This window comes from Pongo pygmaeus, chromosome 20 (assembly GCF_028885625.2).
Source record: "Pongo pygmaeus isolate AG05252 chromosome 20, NHGRI_mPonPyg2-v2.0_pri, whole genome shotgun sequence".
Classification (NCBI taxonomy): domain Eukaryota; kingdom Metazoa; phylum Chordata; class Mammalia; order Primates; family Hominidae; genus Pongo; species Pongo pygmaeus.
The window spans coordinates 23,936,055-23,957,729 of NC_072393.2; the positions used below are offsets into that span (position 1 = coordinate 23,936,055).

The 21,675-nt window shown below is 45.5% G+C and overlaps 1 protein-coding gene across 1 annotated transcript in view; it reads right to left on the minus strand.

Annotated features, from left to right (window-relative positions):
* Window positions 1-21,675, minus strand: part of LOC129020610 (zinc finger protein 728) — a 99,801-nt gene that overhangs the window by 68,338 nt on the left and 9,788 nt on the right. The window contains exons 6-8 of the mRNA XM_063658858.1: window positions 9,548-9,773; window positions 7,840-7,965; window positions 2,435-2,527 (exon numbers count right to left, since the gene is read on the minus strand). The gene's annotated coding sequence lies outside the window, so the exon portion shown is untranslated. The remainder of the gene's footprint in view (window positions 1-2,434; window positions 2,528-7,839; window positions 7,966-9,547; window positions 9,774-21,675) is intronic.

Genomic DNA, 21,675 nt, shown 5'->3' on the forward strand with positions numbered 1-21,675 from the left:
CTGGGGAAGAACGTTTTATTCTTATGCAAATGGGCTTCTCTACCAGAGAGAGAAACTTCATTGCTCTCTAATAAAGTGGGATCTTTTGGCTGGGGGAGGGGAAGCCTCTATGGATGCATAGCAGGGAGTGCTGGCAAGCCTGGCATCGGGCACCCTGTAACCATGCACTCCAGCCCTAGTTGGGAGTGGTGTGGGGAAGCTGCCATTCCCTGGTCCATCCTCCACATACCTGCAGCCATTGGGGTGGGGTGGTGTGCACTTTCAAAGGAGGTCTGAAGAGAAAAAGGCTTAGAAGTAAAAGGAAAGAAGGTTTTTGAGTTTGTATGGTACTCACCCTTCCTCAAGCCCCACGTCTGGAAACCAAAAATGTTATAGGAAAAAAAACAGTTTCTTGTAAAACTACCAGGAAATATTAGGTTCACAGACACACAGAGGGGCGAGGAGCAGAATTTATTAGGCAAAAAGGAAAAAGAAAAAACAACTCAATAAAGTGAGATGGGGTCCTGCTAACAAGCTCTCCACCTCACTGATTGAATTCCAGGTCCCCATACAGGAACAGGAGAGGCCAGGAACCTCCTGCAGATGATGTGAACTTCCTGAGGCTCTGCCCCATCCTCCCCGTGCATAGGCCGGTTTTGAGATTCTCTGAGGACTCATTTTTACTTGGCTGTCTCAATACATAGGCGTTAGCCTTGGAAACTGACTTCTAGAAATCTGCTATGCAATTACAAACATTAAACAAATATTTTATCATTTAATCTCTGTGGTTTTCTTTTTTTTTTCCTTTTTTCTTGAGAGAGACTATCTCTGTCACTCAGGGTGGAGCGCAGTGGCACAATCACAGCTCATTGCAGCCTCAACAATCTAGGCTCAAGCACTTTTGCTACCTCAGCCTCTGAGCAGCAGAGACCGCAGGCATGTGCCACCATGCTCAGCTAATCTCCCATTTTTCTTTTTGTAGAGATAAGGTTTCACTATGTAGCATAGGCTGGTCTCGCATGTCATTCACATAGCCCGTGAAAAAGCTGGCCCTCCTACTCTAGCCCTTTAATATGCAAAGGGAGGGCATCATGGATGTTCTACACATGTGGAGATATGTGGGGGTGGCCATGTTGCCAGGAACATTTGGGGCAAGGGCAAGAAGGCCACGAGGGAATCGCCAAATTGGGTGGACCAAGTTTCTAAGGGCCTGCATTTGTATATCAAAGGTTGCCAGCCTGGCTGTAAGAGCCGGGGCTACACAAGAAACTTTTCCAGAGATGCTTCAAAATATGAAAACTTCCCAAGGACCTATTTTCCTCTAATCTGCCTAAAATAATTTCTTAATAACTCCTACCACACAGTGCTAGGATTACAGGCATGAGCCACTACCTGCAGACTGAGGTTTTATTTTTATATCAAAATATAAAAATAGCATTAGCCAGGCACGGTGGCTCATGCCTGTAATCCCAGCACTTTGGGAGGCCAAGGCGGGCAGTTCATGAGGACAGGAGTTCGAGACCAGCCTGACCAACGTGGTGAAACCCCATCTCTACTAAAAATACAAAATTAGACAGGCATGGTGGCACACACCTGTAATCCTAGCTACTCAGGGGGCTGAGGCAGGAGAATTGCTTGAACCTGGGAGGCAGAAATTGCAGTGAGCCAAAATTGTGCCAGTGCACTCCAGCCTGGGTGACAGAGCAAGGCTCCACCTCAAAAAAAAAAAAAAAAAAAGGAAAAAAAAAAAAGAAAAAATTAGCCGGGTATAGTGGCACATGCCTGTAATCCCAGCTACTCTGGAGACTGAGGCAGGAGAATCACTTGAACCTGGGAGGCGGAGATTGTGGTGAGCCGAGATTGCACCATTGTACTCCAGTCTGGGTAACAAGAGCAAAACTCCATCTCAAAAAACAAAACAAAACAAAAAAAAGAAAGCAAATTCAAATAAATAAAAATAACAAAATATCATGTAGTATAGATTATATGACCAGAAAGAAAAAAAAAGCTTAGCTTTCCTAACTTTAAGTTGCATTAGTACTATAGTACTAATAGAATATCCTTAGTGAAGACTATTCTATTTCCATAAAAATTCAACATAAGATAATTTTCAGGTTTTAGAAACTGATGAATAACATAAAAATATAGAAAGGCAGCAATGTGTTCCCGTGATGTAGTATTTTTGCGAGACAATCAGAGATGGGAGAGACTGAACAGAGTTCAGGAAAGCCTTTATTAAGGTGATCACCTGGCTCAGGAGGACTAGAGTCCAGGAAAGTCTGAGCCCCGGACAAAGAAAGCAGCCGCCTTTTAAGCAGTCAGCGGCCAGGAGCTACATGATGCAGGAAGCATACTTACAGAAGCAAGAACAAAGGCAGTTGATCAGTCTTTTACATTTATCTATACTACATGTTCCACACCCTTGGGAAACCATGCTTCTGTAACATATGCTTACCAACTTTGTAACTCTGCAGCTGCACTAGGGAGGTGAAGCAGGAACTCATTGAACCTCAAGGAATGTGAAACTGGTGAGTACAGATAAGGCTCTCTGAGCACAGAAGGAAAAACAGGCAGTTAGTATTCTCTAACTTAGACTATGGGTGGGGTGGGGTGAGGGGCTACAATACACTTAGCTTTTGAAGGAAAAAGTAAAAATTTCTCGGTTGTCTTTGATTATACTTGTAAAATTGATGAATTCCTTCTTCAGTATTACTTGAAATAAAAACTGGGCAAATACAGCAAAATACATTTTAAAGTTAATCTCATGTCAAAATAGACACAGAAGTTCTAATAAACCCAGGAGGCGGAGGTTGCAGTGAGCCAAGATTGTGCCACTGCACTCCAGCCAGGTGATGGAGCAAGACTCTGTCAAAAACAAAAACAAAAAAACTACTCTTTGAGCACCTGCCATGGACCAAGCACTGTGATTGGCACTAGGAACATAGTGGTAAACTAGACACAGCTCCCAAGAGCAAAGACATAAAGAAGTAAACAGCAAACCCCAAGATCATTTCAGAGAATGTGAAGTGCCAGGACATGCTGCTGTTATAAAGAATGTGTGTGCACTGGGATACTGGGGGTGGGCTCTAGTTAAAATGAGGTGGGTAAAACAAAGCTTCCCAGGGAGAGCCAGAGCTGAGCCAGGCCTGGAGGCTCCTATCAGTGTGAGAATGTGGTTATATTCTGTCTCAGTTTCTTTGTATGCAGCCCTTAAAATCTTTGGAATGTCTGATATGAGAAATGTCTTTTGTATGCTAATGAGATTACTGCTTTCCAGGGGCTTCTGGACAGCCTCAGGATGGGGATTTGTTGCCAGAAAAACCAATCATGTAATAGAGACTTAAAACTTTCAGCTTAACCCCTTATCTCCTGGGATGTTAGAGGAGCTATCTTGCTTTTGTAAAAGTAAAAATAGTACCTTACACCATTCAAATGAATAGATAAATTGTTCAAAAAAGGGGCATATCATTGAAAAGTTCCTCCGCCCCAGCCTGACTACTTAAAGTACTCATTAGGGGAAGTTTTTCTGGTATCCTTCTGAAATTGCTTTCTGTCTTTCCATGCATACCATCCTTAGCAAAGGGCACACTCTTTTTTTTGAGATGGAGTCTTGCTCTGTCTCCCAGGCTGGAGTGCAGTGGCCTGATCTCGGCTGACTACAACCTCCACCTCCTGGGTTCCAGCGATTCTCCCGCCTCAGCATCCCAAGTAGTTGGGATTATAGGCACCTGCCACCACACCCAGCTAATTTTTTGTATTTTTAGTACAGATGGGCTTTCACCATGTCAGCCAGGCTGGTCTTGAACCCCTGACCTCAAGTGATCTGCCTACCTCTCCCAAAGTGCTGGGATTACAGGTGTGAGCCACCATGCTCGGCCTGGGCACACTCTTAAACCAATCTGTAATCTCTGTTCCTGAGGTTTTAGTAACCTGATATTTCTCTCCTGTTGGAGACAACCCTGAAGATGAGTTTTCACCTCAGAGAACAGACCAACAAAAGGTCAAGTGTGCTTAAAAAAGCTGGTGGGGGGAGTTGTGTCCAGAAAGGGCAGGCTGTCCATACATTCAGGGGCATCAGTGTGACTGTCTTTGCAATTAGGAGCCAGGCCCCAGAGAGCTTCCCACTGCATGTGTGTTTGACCTATGCTGGGCCCTGATGTTGATTCGTTTCCTCCACTGGGCAGGTGGCTCATGGTTGGGATATTATATCCAGGAGAATGTTCCAGGCCAGCCCCCAGTCAACTTAAAATAATCAAAAAGGTCGGAATCAAATTCGAAACAAATTTATTCAAGGTCATATATTGAGGATCACTTCAATAAGGATACATTTAAATTGCCCTGAATATATATTCTGATTAGCAGCCATTACAAGTGGGTATTTCTGCAAAAATGGGAAGGCCATTCTTAAGTTGTTTACTAAAAATTTACATTAAAATACATAAGCTATTGATTGGCTATATATTTTTCTGTGTTTTACAAATTTCCAAAAAAAGAAATAATGGGTGAGACAGCCAGTCAGAAACACAATGCAAGGTCCTCTGAACCAGCTACACCATGGTGGAGCCATGTGACCCCTGTGACCCAAAGCCCGGAGCAACAGGAGAACCACTAAAGAAGGAGAAACAGCTAGTTCCTGCCTTAACTGATTAACCAACCTTGCAACATTCCACCATTGTGATATGTTCCTGCCCTACCCTAACTAATCAATTGACTTTGTGATATCGTGCTTTGTAACCTCCCCCTACCTCATGACTGTGCACCTTGTGACATTCTTCCCCTGCCCGAAAAAAACTGCCCTAGCTGTAACTTTCCACTACCTACCTCAAACCTATAAAACCAGTTCCACTAACACCCCTTCACTGACTCCCTTTTCGGACTCAGCCCACTTGCACCTGAGTGAATAAACAGCTTTGTTGCTCACACTAAGCCTGCTCAGGTGGTCTCTTATATGGATGCGCATAACACATAACATCTTTTTTTTTTTTTTTTGAGACAGAGTCTCACTCTGTCGCCAGGCTGGAGTGCAGTGGCACTTTTTTTTGGCTCACTGCAACCTCTGCCTCCTGGGTTCAGATTACAGGTGTGAGCCACCATGCCTGGCAACACATAACATCTTTAAACAATTGACCCTGGGCACAGGTATGGAGTGAGACTGAAGTCCTAGACTCTCATGTCTCTGGACTTGATGAATTGTGCAGAACTCAGAGCTGAGACTGCCATGAGCTATTTTTCTTCTCTCACTCCCTTGCTCAGGTCACATGAACTACAAACAGGAAACAAATTCAAATTAGAAACTTGTCAACCCACAAAAATAATGCCTGAAGATGCCTTCCAGGAATCTGGCTCCTACCTCCTTTCCTCACCCTGCCATCAACTCGCCTTACACACACACACCCTGGATCACAAGAAAGACAAAACCATTCCACCAGTTACTGAGAGAGGAGCCACAGAAGGACCCAGAACCCCTGCATGGCCACCTTGGACCAGCCTAGAATGTACTAACAGCCATTGTTAGCACCCAGGAACTGTTTATTCCCATCTTCACACTACACTAAAGAATTTTTTTTTTTGAGATGGAGTCTCGCTGTGTACCCAGACTGGTGTTCAGTGGCTTGATCTCAGTTCATTGCAACCTCTGCCTCCCAGATTCAAGAGATTCTCCTGCCTCAGCCCCTCTTGTAGCTGGGATTACAGGTGCCTGCCACAATGCCTGGCTAATTTTTGTATGTTTTTTAGTACAGACAAGGTATCACCATGTTGGCCAGGCTGGTCTCGAACTCCTGACCTCAGGTGATCTGCCCACCTTGGCCTCCCAAAGTGCTGGGATTACAGGTGTGAGCCACTGGAAACCAGCCTGGCCAACATTGCGAAACCCCATCTCTACTAAAAATACAAAAATTAGCCGGGCATGGTGGCGCATGCCTGTAATCCCAGCTACTAGGGGTTTGAAGCAGGAGGATCACTTGAACCCGGGAGGTGGAGGTTGCAGGCATTCATAGTCACAGGATGAGATAGGAGACCAGCACAAGACACACTGCACCTAGCAATATGTCACAGTCTTCCCTGTGAGCAGGGCACAGGCAGAATAGAGGAGTCACATATTTAGGTCATGGATGCAGAGATGTGTCACAAAGGCCCTGTGGGTGGGGTCAAGAAAGGAGCTTCCCATTCCCTAGGTGTTGGGCCCAGCAACATATCACAATACCCAACACACAGGAAAAAAGTAGAGTCATATCACCTAGGTGCTGGGTCCAGTGATATTTCACAATTGTTCTTTGTGGCAGGTTCTAGTCACAACACTTAAGTGATGAAAAAGTAATATGTCATAACACCTTTCTGAACAGAGATGATGCAGGAGACTCACAATGTATGCAGAGACCAGGCACAAAAAAACAAAAACAAAAATAAGTCATGCCAGGCATGGTGGCTCACGCCTGTAATCCCAGCACTTTGGGAGGCTGAGGCAGACAGATCACAAGGTCAGGAGATTGAGACCATCTTGGCCAACATGGTGAAACTCTATCTCTACTAAAAATACAAAAATAGGCTGGGCATGGTGACTCATACCTGTAATCCCTACACTTTGGGAGGCAGAGGTGGGTGGATCACCTTAGGGCTGGAGTTTGAGACCAGCATGACCAACATGGTGAAAGCCTATCTCTAGTAAAAATACAAAATTAGCCAGGTGTGGTGGCACATGCCTGTAATCCAAGTTACTTGGGAGGCTGAGGCAGGAGAATTACTTGAACCCAGGAGGCACAGATTGCAGTGAGCCAAGATCGTGCCACTACAATCTACTCTGGTGACAGAGCAAGACTGTCTCAAAAAATAAATACAAAAAAAGTCCAATTTTGGGGCCAGGTGCGGTGGCTCACACCTGTAATCCCAGCACTTTGGGAGGTTGAGGCAGGTGGATCACCTGAGGTCAGGAGTTCGAGACCACCCTGGCCAACATGGCAAAACTCCATCTCTACTAAAAATACAAAAATTAGCCAGGCGTGGTGGCAGGTACCTGTAGTCCCAGCTACTGGGGGGGCTGAGGCAGGAGAATTGCTTTAACCCAGGAGGCGGAGATTTCAGTGAGCAGAGACATGCCATTGCACTCTAGCCTGGGCAACAGAGTGAGACTCCGTCTAAATGAATAAAAAAAAAACAAAAAAGGTCACATTTTGTGCAGAGCCCAAACAGTAGAAGAGAGTCATATCACCCAAGTTCTGGGTCCAGAAATGTCACAGTACCCTCTGAGGGAAGACCCCTGGTAGAAAAGTCACATCATCTAGGTGAGAGGCTCAGAGATATGTCACAATGACCCTATGGGTAGGGCTCAGGAAGAAGAGAAAGATCACATAACCTAAGAGCTGGGCCCAGCTACATATCACAACCACCTAGTGGGCAAGGCCAAAATATGAGAAAAGAGTCTCATCACGTAGGTGCTAAACCAAGTGATATGTCACAATCCCCACTGTGGACAGGTCCCAGGAAGAAGAGGAGTCACATCATTAAGGTAATGGGCCCAGAGATATGTAACAATAACCCCTTGGAACAGGAACCAGGCAGAAGTATTACGTTCCCTGTGTGCTGATCCCAAGGATAAGTCACTCTCTTTTATGGGAGCATGGCAATGGCAGGAAAAAAGAGTCACATAATCTAGGTGCTGGGCCCAGAGATATGTCACAATCTCTCCTATAGGCAAAACCTAAGTAAGAGAGTCACATCACATAGATGATGGGTTCACAGATATGTCACTATGTCTGCCGTGGGCAGGGTTCAAGAAGAAGGCTAATATCACCTCGTTTCTGAGCCTGACAATATGTCACAATGCATGATGAGGAAAGGGGCAAGGCAAAAATGTAACATCACCTTGGTGTTTGGCCCAGCAGTATGTCACAATCTACATTGTGAGCAGAACCTAGGTAGAAGAGAAGAGGCACATCAGCTAGGTGTCAGGCCCAGTGATAGGTAACAATCCTTTCTGTGAGCAGGGACCTGGTAGAAAGAGAGAGTCACATTACCTGGGTAATGGGTACACAGATAGGTCATAATGCTTCCTGTAGGCAGGACCCAGCAGGGAGAGTTACATCACCTGGATGTTGGACATAGCAATATGTCACAATGGCCCATGAAGGCAAGGCACAGGCAGGAGAGTCACTTAATCAAGTTGTGGGGCTCAGTAATATGTCACAATGCCCTCTATGGGCAATACTGAGGCAAAAATATGGATCACACAACTTTGGTGTTGGATTCAGCAATGTGTCACAATTCAATTTGTGGCCTGCAAACCAGGCAGGTGAGTCAAATCACTCAGGTGCTGGGCAGAGGTGTATGTCACAATCACAGTTGCAGAAGAATGTAGAGATAAAATTAACAATCCCACACATGTCCCATTTCTAGGTATTAGAGTCAATACTTTTTTTTTGAGATGGGGTCTCACTTTGTCACCCAGGCTGGAGTACAAGTGGTGCGATCTTGGCTCACTGCAACCTCCACCTCCTGGGTTTAAGTGATTCTCCTGCCTTGGTCTCCTAAATAGCTGGGACTACAGGCATGCACCATCACGCCTGGCTAATTTTTGTATTTTTAGTAGAGACGGGGTTTCACCTGACCTTGTGATCCACCTGCCTCGGCCTCCCAAAGTGTTGGGATTACAGGTGTGAGCCACCGCGTCTGGTGAGTCAAAACCTTTTGTTATGTTCAGTCTGAGTACACGAGTCACAGTCTCAGTGGTTGACTGGATACACTGATGAGAGCCTCAATTGTTGCTGGTTGACTATGTCCCCTTAGCGGAGTCAAAGCTGCATGGGTATGCTGAATCTTGGTCTGAGAGTCACCAACCCACATTTGAACAAAATCCGTGTATGAGAGTCAGTTTTCCAACTTTTGGCTATGTCCAGGTGTGATATTCAGTACTTCAACAGCTGTGCTCATGTGGAAAGACGACAATCTTTACTGTTGGCTGGGTGTGCATAGGAGTGTCACAATGTCACTTGTGCATTGCGCCCTGTTACAGAATTCTCTATACTAACTGAGAGCTTTATACAATATGCACGATAGTCACAATTTGTTCTGGGACCTTTGCTGTAGTATAGACTCAATCGTACCTGTGGACCTAAGCCCATGTATTAGAATCAACATCTTTCCAATTGGCTGGGTCCAGAGGGAAGAGTCCTCACCTGCCTATGAGCTGGGTTTAGAAATGAGTCACTAACTTAACTGTGGTCACATAATCACATGTGACAGTCACAATTTTTACTGTGGACTGCATTCACATGTGAAATTAAGGATCTCTTCAGTGGGCTCTGTCCATGTGTGAGGGCTGCAAGTTATGGAAGTCAACATGGTTTGGATGTTGGGTGTAACTACACAAGTCACAATCTCAGCGTGCATGGATCCATGCATAACAGCCTCAATCTCTCTGCAAACTCTCTCTCCTCAATAAATTATAGCCTCACAGGCATGCTGAATCTTGGTCTGTGAGTCACCAACACCCCTGTGGACCAGGTTCACATATGAGAGTCAATTTTGCAACTTTCCATGTGGTAGGTTGTGCATGAGAGAAACACAGTCTCACCTGTGTGCCTGGTTCTGTGATGATGCTCTTTGTACCATGCAAAGACATTACACAATATACGAAAGAATGACCATCCTTTATGACATTCTTACTACAGAAGACTCAGGAGTTATTCATTTCTGTAAGTCTAGCTACAAGTGGCAGTATCTCTCCTATTGGCTGGTTTGTGGCATGAGTGTCATCATCATAACTATGAGCTGCGCTGAAGTGTATGTCACAATCCAACCTGTGAGTAGAAAGCAAACAGGAGAGTATCATCACCTGGGTGCTGGTTAGGAATATGTCACAATTTTTCCAAGGCAGGGACCAGGCAGGAGAGTCCTATCACCTGGTTGCCTGGGCAGGGTTATGTTACAATTCCCTCCTGAAAGCAAGACACAGACAGCAAAGTTACACCATTCTGGTGCTGGGCCTAGCTATGTCAGAATTCTCTCTGTAGGCAAGGTCTGGGCACAAGGGACACACCACCTTGTTGATGAACCCAGAGATATGTCACAATCTTCTGTGTGGACATAGTGCAGATAGAAGAGGAGTCACATCTCCAAAGTAATGGATGCACAGATATGTCACAAGACTTCCTATGGGCAGGACCCAGCAAGAATTTTTCACCCATTTGGTTTGACCCAGGGATATGTCATAATACCCAAAATACAATGAACCCAGGTGAAAAAGGAAAGTGATATCTCCTAGATGCCAGGTCCAGTGATATCTCACAATCCCCCCTTTTTATAGGGTTCAGGTAGGAAAGGAGAGTTACATCACTTAGGTGATAAACAAAAAGATACGTCCTAATTCCCCTATTAGCAGGGCCCATGCAAGACAGTCACGTTGCCTGGGTGTTGACTCCAATCATATTTCAATATACACAATTTTCTTTTCTTTTCTTTTCTTTTCTTTTGAGATGGGGTTTTTGCTCTTGTTGCCCAGGCTGGAGTGCAATGGCATGATCTTGGCTCACTGCAAACTCCGCCTCCAGGGTTCAAGTGATTCTCCTGCCTCAGCCTCCCGAGTAGCTGGGATTACAGGCATGCGCCACCAAGCCTGGCTAATTTTGCATTTTTAATAGAGATGGGGTTTCTCCATGTTGGTCAGGCTGGTCTCGAACTCCTGACCTCAGGTGATCTGCCCGCCTCGGCCTCCCAAAATGCTGGGATTACAGGCGTGAGCCACCGCGCCTGGCCAATATACACAATTTTCAACATACACAATATAAAATTTGTAAATTTAAATATGGCTGGGTCCAACATCTAGGTGATGTGACCCCCCGCATGGGCCCTGCTAAGGGAATTAGGGCATATCATTTTGTTTGTCACCTAAGTGATGTGACTCTTCCTTTCTACCTGAACACTGTAGCAGGAGACAAGAGTCACATCACTAAGGTGCTGGCCCCAGTGATACCTTACAATTCCTCCACTGGCCGAACCCAAGCAGTAGAAGAGAGTCACATAACCTTGTTTCTAGGTCAAAAAATATAGCACAATATTCCCTGAAGAAAAAAAAATGAGCCCATGCAGCAGAGTCACATCATCTAAGAGAGGACTCCAGAGATATGTCAAAATGACCTATGTGGGTAAGGCTTATGAAGAAGAGAGGAGTCACATAACCTAGGAATTGGGACTAGTTAAATGTTACAATCACCCCAGTGGGGGGACCCAGGTATGAGATGAAAGTCACATTATGAAGATGCTGAGTCAAGTGACATGTCACAATCCCCACTGTGGACAGGTCTCAGAGACAAAAGGAGATGCACAGCATCTAGTTTATGGACCCAGAGACATGTCACAATGTCCCCTGTGGATAGGGACCAGGCAGAAAAATTACATCATCTGTGTGCTGAACCTAGTGATAAGTCACTCTCCTTTCTGTGGTCAGGGCCCAGGCAGGAGAGAAGAGCAACATCACATAGGTGCTTGGCCCAGATAGGTTATAATGTCTCCTAGGGAAAAGCTCACGTAAAAGTAGAGAGTGACATCAAATAGATGATAGGTCCAGGAATATGGCAAAATTTCCCCTGTAGGCAAGGTCTAGGAAGGAGATTCACATCACCTCGGTGTTAGACCCAGCAATATGTTGCAATAGCCCATGTGGGTAGGGCACAGAAAGGACAAACACATTACCAGCATGCAGGGACCAGTGACATGTCACAGTGCCCTCTGTGGCAGCACCAAGAAAAAAGCATAGATCCACATTATCTACATGCTGGGTTCAATGATGTGTCACAATCCCACAATCCCATCTGTGTGCTGGGCCCAGGCAGGAGAATCAAATCACTCTGGTTCTGAGAAGCATGTGTCACAATCACACCTGCAGAAAGGCCCAGGGATGAGAAGAACAATTCCTCACTTGTCCCTGCTCTAGTTATGAAAGTCAACATTGTTTGGATGTTGGGTGTAACTACACAAGTCACAATCTCACTGTGCATGGATCCATGCATAAGAGCCTCAGTCTCTCTGCAAACTCTCTCACCTCAATAAATTACAGCCTCACAGGTGTGCTGAGTCTTGGTCTGTGAGTCATCAACCCCCCTGTGGAACAGGTCCACATATAAGAGTCAATTTTGCAACTTTCCACTGCCTCTGGGAATGAGATTCAGAACTTCAGAAGTGGGTTGGGTTTATGTAAAAGGATGACAATATTTACTGTTGGCTGGTTGTGCATACGGGTGTCAGAATGTCACCTGTGTGCTGGGCCGTGTAAGGTTACTCTATCTGAGGACTTTATACAATATGCATGAGAGTCACAATCCACTCTGAGACCTTTGTGGTACTATGGACCCGTGATTATACCTGTGGCTCTAAGCCAAGGAATGAGAGTCAACTTCTGTCCAATTGGTTGATCCATAAAGGAGAGTCCTCAACTGTCTGTGAACTAGGTTTAGAAATTAGTCATCATTTCTATTCTGGCTGGATGTTTGCATATCACAGTCACAATTTCAACTATGGACTGCATCTGCATGTGAGATTCAGAACCTCACCAGGGGGCTCTGTCCATATTGAGGTAACAGTCATAATGGTTGGCAGGGTGTTCATTTAAGAAACATGATCTCAGCTATGTTTTCAGCCTGTCATGAAGCTCTGTGCCACCTGAGAACTGTTTACAATATTTAAGAGTGGTGGGCCAGGTGCAGTGGCTCATGCCTGTAATCCTAGCACTTTGGGAGGCTCAGGCGGGCAGATCATGAGGTCAGGAGTTCGAGACCAGCCTGGCCAACATGACGAAACTCTGTCTCTACTAAAAATACAAAAAATTAGCCAGGTGTGGTGGCAGGCACCTGTGATCCTGGCTACTCAGGAGGCTGAGGCAGGAGAATCGCTTGAACCCAGCAGGTGGAGGTTGCAGTGAGCCGAGATCATGGCACTGCATGCCAGCCTGGGTGACAGTGTGAGATTCCATCTTAAAAAAAAAAAAGAAAAAAAAAAGAGTGGTGACTCTCTATGACCTTTGCAAATAGAGGAGACTAGGGATTATGTTTGTTTTTCTAAGCCTAGCTAAGAGAGGGTGTATCTCTTTTATTATCTGGTTCGAGGTATGAGAATTATTATAGCAACTGTAAGTGGGGACAAGACATATGTCACAATCACATCTCTGGGTAGGGAGGGGGCAAGAGACTCACACCTGGGGCTAGTTCAGAGATATGTCACAATATTTTTTGAGGGCAAGGACCAGGCAGGAGAGTCATATCACCTAGGTGCTTGGCGAGAGATGCATTAAAATCTGTGCCTGTAACATGGGCGCAGGCAGCAAGTCACATCATCTGGGTGCTGGGCCTAGTGATATGTTACAATGTTTTCTTTGGGCATGATGCATATAGATGAGGAGAGTCACATTTCATAGGTGACAAATGCCAAAATATGTCACAAGACCCCCTGTGGGCAGTGCCCAGACAGAAGCCTCTCATTTCCTAATGTCAAACCCAGTGATATATAACAATATGCAAAATATGTAAGATCCAGGCAAAAGACGAATGTTACATCATCTAGGTGCTAGGTCCAGTGATACATCATAATCTTTTTTTGGCAGGTTGCAGGCTAAAGAAGAGTCACATCACTTAGGTGATGAATGAAAAGATAGGTCATAAACTCTTGTGGTCAAGGCTTATGTAGAAGACTCACATCACTGGGCTGACAGACCCGGCTATATGTCACAATACAAAATCTATGCAGAACCCAGACAAGAGAAAAGAGTCCTGTCATGTAGGTCCTGGGCCCAGTGATACATCACAATCCCTTCTTGGTCAAAGTCCAAGTAGTAGAGGAAGAGTCACATCACCTAAATGCTGCATCCAGCAACATTTTACAATACCCCCTGAGAGGAGAGTCCAGGCAGAGAAGTCACATCACCAAGGTTAAAGGCCCAGAGATATTTTGTAATGTTATCTGTTTGTAGGGCTCCAGAAAAATATAGGACTCAGATAACATAGGAGCTGGGCACACCTATATAGCACAATCACCACAGTAGGTAAAGGCTAGGCACGAGAGAAGAGTCACATCACATAGGTGCTCGGTTAGATTTCCCACTGTGATATGTTACATTTCCCAGCATGACCCAGGCCCAAAGATATATTACAATCTAACCTATGGGCAAAGCCCAGATAAAAGAGGACAGTCACATAAAATAGCTGATGGGCTCAGAGATGTGCAAAATATTTTCAGTAAGTGGGGTCCAGGCAGAAAACTCACATCATCTAGGTGTAGGGCCCAGCAATACGTCACAGTGTCTTACATGGGCAGGACCAAGAAAAAAAAAAGAGTAATATCCATTTGGTGCTAGGTTCAGCGATATTCCACAGTCTGTTTTTCAGGAAAAACTAAGAAATAAAAGAAGAGTCACATCAGCTATGTGCTGTGAAAGGTCACAATCCTTCCTGTGAGCAGACAGTAAGTAACAGAAAAGAGTCACATCACCTGTGTGATTGGTGCAGTCATTTCAAAATGCCCCCTGTAGGCAAGGCACAGGCATAAAAGTCACATCACCTGGGTGTTGGACCCAGCAATATCTCACAATGGCCCAAGTGGGCAAACCACAGACAGAAGAGTCACATAATGTCACTGCAGGGTCATGCAATATGTCACAATATCCTCTGCAGGCAAAACCAAGAAAAAGATTAGAGTAACATCAGCTAAGTACTGGGCATAGCAATATGCTACAATTTCCCTGTAAGCAAAGACCAGGCAGAAGAAGAGAATCACATCACCTGGGTGCCGGGCCCAGTCATATTTCAACAATCTTTCCTGTAATAAAGATCCAGGCAGGAGAAACACATCATCTGGTTGCTGACCACAGCAATATGTTACAATTTTTCCTGCAGGCAGAAGAGGAGAGTCACATCTCCTAGGTGATGAGTTTAGAAATATGTCATAATGCTCCCTATAAGAAGTGCCCAGATAAGAGATTCCCATCCTTTAGGTGTTGAGCCTAGTAATATGTCACAATACCCAAATATGTGTGGCCTCAGAAAAAGAGGAGACTTACATCACCTAGACAGGCCAGTGATATTTCACAATTTCTCTGTGAGCAGAGACCAGGCAGAAGAAGAGAGTAACATCATCATGGTGATAGGCATTCAGTTATGTCACAAAGATGCCTCCTGGCAGGGCCCAGGAAGATAATGTTACATCACCTGGGTGTTGGACCCAGCAATATGTAACAATGTCTAATGTGACATATTTTGCCAAAATATGGCACAAAATACAGGGCACAGGTGGCAGTCACATAACATGGGTGCAGGATCCAGCAATATTTGACAATACCCAAAATTTGTGGGGTCCCAAAAATAGAGGAGAGTCACATCACTTAGGGGCTGGCTCCAGTGATATATCACAATCTTACCTTTGGGCTGTGACCAGGTAGAAAAGTCAAGTCACTCAGGTTCTGATTAGAGGTGTATGTCACAATCATACCTGCAGGAAGGTCCAGTGATGAATTAGCAGTCCTGCACAGGTCCCAGTTCCAGGTATGAGAGTCACCACACTGTCTATGTTGGGTCTAAGTATGATAGTGACAATCTCACTAATAAAGTGGGTCCATGTATGAGATTCTATGTACCTCCTGTGAACTGTGTTTGCTGTGGCCTTAAGCCCAGGTATGGGAGTCAACGTGTTCCCCAGTTGGCTGGGGAACACGTTGACTCCCATACCTGGGCTTAGATAGATAGAATACTCATGAGTTCAGATAGAAGAATTCTCACCTGCCTATGAACTGGATTTAGAAATGAGTCATCATGCCAGGCCCGGTGGCTCATGCCTGTAATCCCAGCACTTTGGGAGGCTGATGCAGGTGGGTCACCTGAGGTCAGGAGCTTGAGACCAGCGTGGCCAACATCATGAAGCCCCATCTGTACTAAAAATACAAAAAATTAGCCAGGCATGGTGGTGGGCACCTGTAATCCCAGCTACTTGGGAGGCTGAGGCAGGAGAATCACCTTAACCCAGGAGATGGAGGTTGCGGTGAGCCAAGATAACGCTGTTACTCCAGCCTGGGCAACAAGAATGAAACTGCATCCCAGAAAAAAGAAAGAAAAAAGTCATAATCCCAACTCTGGCTGGATGTTCACATATGACAGTCACAATTTCAACTGTGGACTGTGTTCGTGTGTGATTCGAGACCTCAACAGTGGGCTCTGTCCATATGTGAGGGTTACAATTTTAATAGTTTCTGGGATGTGCATATGAGAAACACAATCTCACCTGTGTTCTGAACCCTAGAATGACACTCTCTGCACAATTAGAGATTTATATAGTATGCAAGAAAGTGGATATTCCCTATAACCTTTATAAAAGAAGGAGAGCCAGCATTAAACTCATTATTTTAAGCCTAGCAATAAGAAACAGTATCTCTCCTACTGGCTGGTTTGAGGTATGAAAGCCACAGCGCCCAGCATGATGACTCATTTCTAAATCCAGTTCATAGCCAGGTGAGAATTCTTCTATCTGACCCGTGAGGTATGAGGTATGAGAGTCATCATCACACCTGTGAGCTGGGCCAAATTATTTTAAAATCTCACCTGTGAATATGGAGCGACAAGGGTCACAACACCTGGGTTTTTGGCCAGGAATACATCTCAATCTTTTCTTACAGCAGGGACCACACAGGAGTGTCGCATCAACTGAATACTCAGCCAGGAATATGTTACGACTTTCTCCTGAAAGCAGGACACTGACAGTAGAGTCAGACCACCTGGGTGCTGAGCCCAGCAATAGGTAACAATGCTCTCTGTGGTCAAGTCCCAGGTAGGAGAGACACATCACCTGGTACCTGGGCCTAGTGACAATTCACAGTTTTTCCTGTGGGCAGAGTGCAGGCAAAAATGGAGAGTCACATCTCCTAGGTGATTGATGAAGAGATATGTCACAAGTCCCTCTCTAGACAGGGCCCAGGCAGGAGCCTCTGATTTTATAAGTGTTTGGCCTAGTAACATGTCCTAACATGTGAAATATTCAGGGCACAGGCAAAAGAGAAGAGTCACATAACCTGAGTGCAGGGCTTAGTAGTACGTCATAATCCACCCTGTGGGCAGCACCAAGGCTGGAAGAGAAAGTCATATCTTCAAGGTGCAGAGTCAAGCGATATGTCACAATCTTATCTGTGGACTGGGTCAAGGCAGGAGACTCAAATCACTAAGGTGCTTAGCAGATGCATACAATCACACCTGCAGGAAAGTCCAGGAATGAGGTTAGAAATTCCATACATGTCCGGGTTCTAGGTATGAGAGTCAACACCACCTGGATGTTGGATCTATTTATTTATTTTGTTTTTGCTTTTGTTTTTTTGAGATGAAGTCTCGCTCTTGTCCCCCAGGCTGGGGTGCAATGGTGTGATCTCAGCTCACTGCAACCTCCACCTCCCGGGTTCAAGCGATTCTCCTGTGTCAGCCTCCCGAGTAGCTGGGATTACAGGTGCCTGCCACCACACCCGGCTAATTTGTGTATTTTTAGTAAAGATGGGGTTTCACCATGTTGGCCAGGATGGTCTTGAACTCCTGATTTCCGGTGATCTGCCTGCGTTGGCCTTTCAAAGTGCTGGGATTACAGGCGTGAGCCACCGCGCCCAGCCTTGGATGTTGGATCTAAGCGTGTGAGTCACAGTCTCAATGGTTGACAGAATTTTTGCAAGACAGCTACAGTTTATTCTGCAGACTTGTCCTTTCAGTGCAGTTACAACCTCACATGTGTGCTGAATCTTGGTCTGAGAGTCACTAGCCCACCTGTGGAGCAGATCCACATATGAGAGTCAATTCTCTAACTTTTGACAGCCTCCATGTGTGATATTCAGAACCTCAACAGTGGGATGTATTTATGTGGAGAATGACAATCTTTACTGTTGCCTGGGTGTGCATTCAAGAAGCACTATCTCACCTGTGTGCTGTGTTCTCTTATGACACTCTCTGTGTCACCTGAAGGCTTTATACAATATGCAAGAATGGTGATCCTCTGTGACCTTCATACAGGAAGGAGATCCAGAGTCTTTCCTGTGGTTCTGCGTCCAGATATGACAGTCAACATCTCTCCAATTTGTTAAGTCCAGATAGGAGAGTCCTCACCTTCCTACGAGCTGGGTTTAGAAATGAGTCACCATTCCAACTGTGGCCAGATGTTCACTTATGACAGTGAAAATTCCAACAGTGAACTGCATTCACGTGTGATTCAGGACCTCACCAGTGGGCTCTGTCCATGTGTGAGGATAACAATTCTGAAGGTTAGTGGGGTCTGCATAGGACAAACACAATCTCACCTGTGTGCTGGGTCTTGTTACGACATTCTCTGTAACATACTAGGTCTTTATAGATGTGAGAAATTGGTAATTCTCTCTGACTTTTGTACAGAAAAAAGACTTCTTTATTTTCCTAAGCCTACCTAGGAGCAACATTATCTCTCCTATTGCCATCTTCAAGGTATGACAGTCATCATTACATCTTTGTGCTTGGCCATGATATATGTGGGTAAAGAGCAAGCACAAGAGTGACATTAACTGTGTGCTGGGCCAGGGTTATGTCACAATCTTCCCTGAGGGCATGGACCAGAAAGGAGAGTCACATCACGGGGCACTCAACCAAGGATGTCACAATTTCCTCCTAAAAGCAGGACACAGGCAGAAGAGTAAGATCACCTGGATGCTGGGCCAGGAGCTAGTCACAAGGCTCACTGTGGGTGAGGCCCAGAGAGGACAGACACAATACCTGGTTGCTGGGCCCAATGATTGTCACAATCTTCCGAGTGGGCAGAATGCAGAAGTAGACAGTTTCATCTCCTGGGTGATGGATACAGAAATACATCACAAGGCCCCCTGTAGGAAGGGCTCAGTCAGGAACCTTCCAACCCCTAGGTTTTTGTTCTAGTGATATGTCACAACATCCAAAATATGAAGATCTCAGGCAAATGAGGAGAGTCATATCGCCTAGGTGCTGGACCCAGTGATCTGTCACAATCTTTTCTTTTGGCAGGCCTCAAGCAGAAGAGAAGAGTCACACCACCCAGGTAATAAATACAAAGATGTGTTATAATATATCTGTGGGAGGGCCCATGCAAGACAGTCACATCACCTCAGTGTTGGACAAAGAGATGCGTTGCAATACACAATGTGTACAGGGCCCAGGCAGTAGAGGAGAGTCACATCACCTAGGTTCTCAGTTCAGCAATATTTCACAATACCCCCGAGGGGAAGGCCTAGGCAAAAATGTCATATTACCTAGGTAAGAGGCTAGGGATATGTCACAATGCCTTCTGTGGGTAGGGCTCATAAACAAGAGGAAAGACATAACCTAGATGTGGGGCTCAGCTTTATATTCCAATCACCCCACTGAAAAGGGCCCAAGAATGAAAGAAGAGTCACATCACAATTCACACTGTAGACAAATCCCAGAAGAGGAGAGTCACATCATGTAGAAAAAAGAGGGCATTTACCTGGGCTTTGCCCATAGGTGAAATTGCAATGGGTCAAGAGGTATGTTACAATGCTTCCTGTGGTCAGGGTTCAGGCAGATAACTCACATAATCTTGGTGCTGGACCCAGCAGTATGTTTCAGTGTTTTCTAAGGGCACAGCCAGAGCAAAGAAGTAACATCACCTTAGGGTTAGATGCCATGATATGTCACAATCTCATTTGTGGGCAGAAAGTACCCCCTGTGAGTAGAGAAAAGGCAGGAAAAAAAAAAGGCACGTTCCCTCAGTGATTGGTGAAGATGTATATTACAATGACTTCTGTAGACAGGGTCCAGAATGAAGTTACATCACCTAAGTGTTGGACTCAGCCATATGTCACAATAATCCATGTGGAAAGGACACAAGTAAGAGAGTCACATAACCTAGGCCTAGCAATATGTTACAGTACACCTGTGGGCAGCATCAAGAAGAGGAGACTCACATCACCCAGGTGCAGGGCCCACTGATATGCCACAATGCCTCCTGTGGGTTGTATCAAGGCAAAATAGAGTGACATTATGAAGGGTCTGGGTCCCATGATATGTCACTGTGAGCTGGGCCCAGGTGAGAGAGTCAAATAACTCAGATGCTGGGCAGAGTCACATGTCACAATCATACCTGTAAGAAGGTACTGTGGTGACATTAAAAATGACATTGCCAGCCAGGTGCAGTGGCTCACACTTGTAATCCCAGCACTTTGGGAGGCTGAGGCAGGTGGATCACCTGAGGTCAGGAGTTCGAGACCATCCTGGTCAACATGGCAAAACCCCATCTCTATCAAAAATACAAAAATTAGCTGGGTGTGGTGGTGTGCACCTGCAGTCCCAGCTACTCAGAAGGCTGAAGCAGGAGAATCACTTGAACCTGGGAGGTGGAAGTTGCAGTGAGCCAAGATCGTGCCACTGCACTCCAGCCTGGGTGACAGAGCAAGACTCCATCTCGAAAAAAAAAAAAAAAAAAAAAAGGGGGGCCCGGAGCAGTGTCTCATGCCTGTAATCCCAGCACTTTGAGAGGCTGAGGAGGGTGGATCATGAGATCAGGAGTTCAAGACCAGCCTGCCCAAGATGGTGAAACCTCATCTCTACTAAAAATCCATAAAAATTTGCCTGGCGTGGTGGCATGTACCTGTAATTCCAGCTACTTGGGACGCTGAGGCAGAGAATCACTTGAACCCGGGAGGTGGAGGTTGCAGTGAGCTGAGATTGCACCACTGCACTCCAGCCTGGGCAACAGAGCAAGACTCCATCTCAAAAGAAAAAAAATGACATTGTCTTGAATCAAGGAATGAGAGTCAACACCTCCTACCTGTTGGGTTTAAGTACAAGAAGTCACAATCTCAATGGTGGACTGGATTTGTGAATGAGCCTCAATTTCTCTTGCAAACTCTGTGCCTTAGTGAAGTTACAGCCACAAAGGTGTGCTGAATCTTGGTTAAAGAGTCACCAACCTGGCCGGGTGCAGTGGCTCATGCCTGCAATCCCAGAACTTTGGAAGGCTGAGGTGGGCGGATCATGAAGTCAGGAGAGCAAGACCATCCCGGCTAACACGGTGAAACCCCGTCTGTACTAAAAATACAAAAAATTAGCCAGGCATGGTAGCAGGCCCCTGTAGTCCCAGCTACTCGGGAGGCTGAGGCAGGAGAATGGTGTGAACCCGGGAGGTGGAGCTTGCAGTGAGCCGAGATTGGGCCACTGCACTCCAGCCTGGGCAACAGAGCAAGACTCTGCCTCAAAAAAAAAAAAAAAAAAAAAAAAAGAGTCACCAACCCAACTGTGGACAGTATCCATGAAAGAGTCCATTTTCCAACATTCGATTGCCTCCAAATGTGAGATTCAGAACCTCAGAAGTGGATTGCATTCATTTAAGTGAATGATTTGCTGTTGGCTGGGTGTGAATATGAGTGTCACAATCTCACCTGTGTGCTTGGCCCTGTCAGGACACACTGTACCACTCGAGGGCTTTATATGGTATGCATGAATTGCAATCTGCTCTGAGACTTTTGTGCTCCTATGGACCCGTGATCTTATGTGGCCCTAAGTCTAGGTATGAGAGTCAACATCTCTCCAACTGGCTGGGTCCAGAGAGGAGAGTACTCCTCTGCCTATGAGATGGATTTAGAAATGAGTCACCATCTCAACTGTGGCCAGATGTTCACATATGATAGTCACAATTTCAACTATGGACTGCATCTGCGCATGAGAATCATGAACT